A 2,762-nucleotide genomic window follows, 5' to 3' on the forward strand; every position below is an offset into this window, starting at 1 on the left:
ATTCCCGATTCCCGCGCGCGCTCAGCACTGTTCCGTTGTGCGTTTACGCTTCCCTCCTTAACACACCCTACCCCCCCCCCCCCCCCCCAAACACCTCCCAGTTGCTTCCGGGGAATGCAGTAATCACACGCAGCTGCAATCGCTACAAATGCGTACCACTCGATGGCCGAATTCCGTGCGTACCGAGTACCGGGCGGCGCAACAACCGGTTCAAATTTAATTAAACACACCTCCCGCCCCAGAGGGAGGCCAGGGGTGCGAAATGACCACTCGCCCGGACCGCTCAACACAATTTCACGAAACTAGACCACTTTAGCGAGGGGTGAGGCAGAGGCCCTCACCTTGGCATTACGGGATCTCTTCGTTGGCGAGTTGCTTCTTTTGCTTCTTCGTCTTTTTGGATGGCTGCTTTTGGAGTAAAGGCCGCGGAAATGGGGCCAGCGTGTCCGTGGCCTTCTCTCCGCAGCCGAAAAAACAAAAAGTAGAGCCAAACGTAATTACATTACCGGGTGCTACTCTTCGTCGACGTCTTCGTCACCCAAAAAAAGAGGGAGTTTTACTACCTCATCTCCCAGTCCCGTAGATAAACGCAGAAAAACACAGGGAAGAAAGTGTTGGAGAATGATTAATTTGTAACGCACGATGTTCCGCTGCGATAGAACAACACTCTCCAGGGAATGATGGTCGACGGAACGGAACGGAGCAGCAAAGCGGTTCGGTTCCGGCTTTAGGCACCCGCTTTAGGCCAGACCGGGAAGGCGGCTGCGGTTAATGAATTCGGGTGGCCAAAAACAGCCCGAAGAGAAACAGAGAGAGAGAGGGAGAGAGAGGAAGAAAATCAAATTAGGTCACGCGCAGCAGACATGCGCTGGCGCACGCGCGCGCTTGCGCCCTGCTGCTTCCGGCCAGCCAAGTCTCTTTGCTCCCTCCCTCCCTCAAGGTCTTTCGAAAGACCTTCGAACCAGCAGCAGCAGGAGGCCGCAACTCGCGTAATAATCCCCCTTGGAATCCCGAAATTTTCACTTTTATTGCGCGAACACGCGTTTTTTTTTGTGGACCAGGAATCGAAAGACTTCAATGCCGATCACGGGCAAGACACGAACCCCAGCTCCGGGTGTGCTTTACGATGTTGTGTGCGCGCCCGTTCCGATCACGCACGCTACCCGGTCACAAGATAATGAGACAATCAATCCATCTAGGTCCCAAGGAGACCCTCGAACCTCGATCTACCTGATTGCTGATTGTTGATAGCTGCAGGCTGCTTCCGTGCCCACCGTGATAATGCGCAAGTGGAGAGCGGGTGGGCTGGAGTTGTCTCGAGGGGTACTTTCCATTTTTTCAACTTTCGCTCGAAGGCGCGTCAATGATAGTGGCGCACGAAACGAACGAACGAGGTCATACATGGGGCCGCCACCCCGAAAATAATGCGAGAAAGCAGTTCACTTTCGATCCTCATGCAAACGATCGAACGGATCTGTCGTGGCACACGGTAGGGCATTCCAGACCCGGTGATCTGGTGATCGCGATCTCCCCACATCATCGTAAACTGCCTGTCTAGACCGGCACCGGTGATCCGGCATCACCTCGCGATGAATTATTGCTTCGCTACGATCCGATCCGATCCGATCCGCCGGTCGATCGTTAGCGGTGCGTTGAAGGTTGAGGGCCACAGAACTTGCGCTCCCCGCCCCGAGCGTGGCCTTGGTGTGGAAGCGGTTTTCGGTGTTGTTCGGTGTTGAACAGCTCAATCAACGCGCACAGCCCACCCTCCTCGCCATCTGTGCGCTCCACAACAAAACTTCTGAATTTATGCTGGCTGGGCCCGGTTTGATGTAGCAGCAGCCAGCAGCCAGCAGTCAGGCCAGAGCTAAGGCTGCTTGCCAGGACCGCCCACCAAGTCGCCAGATGCAGATGCATGATTATACACACAGATCGCGAGCGGGGCACCGTTCGCGCGATCGATCAGACATGCATATTTTAGGGCGCATGTGTCATAACGCAAGCTGAAGCTCAACTCAAAGACCGCAGCCACAGTTTGCCACGTTGGAGATTGAAATTCAGATCAGCGCACTCGTCTCAGTAGCTGCGGTGCGCGAGCGCTTTTTGTTTAATTTATTATTTATTCTTGCGCATTCGCCTTGACATCAATCGTCAATCGTCGACGGCGGCCAATCCACAACTCCCAGAGGGTGCCTGGTACGCTTGGGACCTGGGCCGTATGTCAATCCATCTCACCACACTCGATCGCGTTCCGCTCGAACCTCCCAGCGAAGCCCAGATCTTCCGAATTCGATCTACAATGTACCGCTTTTGTGGGGGGGGGGGGGGGGGCGGTTGAATGCAAATGGGTCTATCGATGACTAACCACGGACAGTACGGGCTAACTCGCTGGTTAATCGACATGAATGACTCATTAGAATCGATATCAGTAGCGAGCCATCTTGCTTCTTCTGTTTAAGCTCACATTGAGGCTCGATCACACCAAAAATGGAACCCAATTGAGCTCGAGCCTTTCACCAGCTTCTGTTTAGTTGCTCACTGCTTCGAGCTATCGACGTGTGCCCTTCTAGTGAGGTGACACTGGAACGGGAACCTCTGGCCACCTGCCACGGAACGTTAGATAATTACAAGGTGCGTGCGCGGTACCTTCTTAAATACCTCATCGATCGATTTCTATAAATATATTCCCGCCAGTGGCCATACTGGATGGCAAATTAAAATAGATTGTCACCTCGCGGCGACACAAACACTCGCACCAGTGT

This window comes from Anopheles aquasalis, chromosome 3, assembly GCF_943734665.1.
Source record: "Anopheles aquasalis chromosome 3, idAnoAquaMG_Q_19, whole genome shotgun sequence".
Taxonomy (NCBI): Eukaryota; Metazoa; Arthropoda; class Insecta; order Diptera; family Culicidae; genus Anopheles; species Anopheles aquasalis.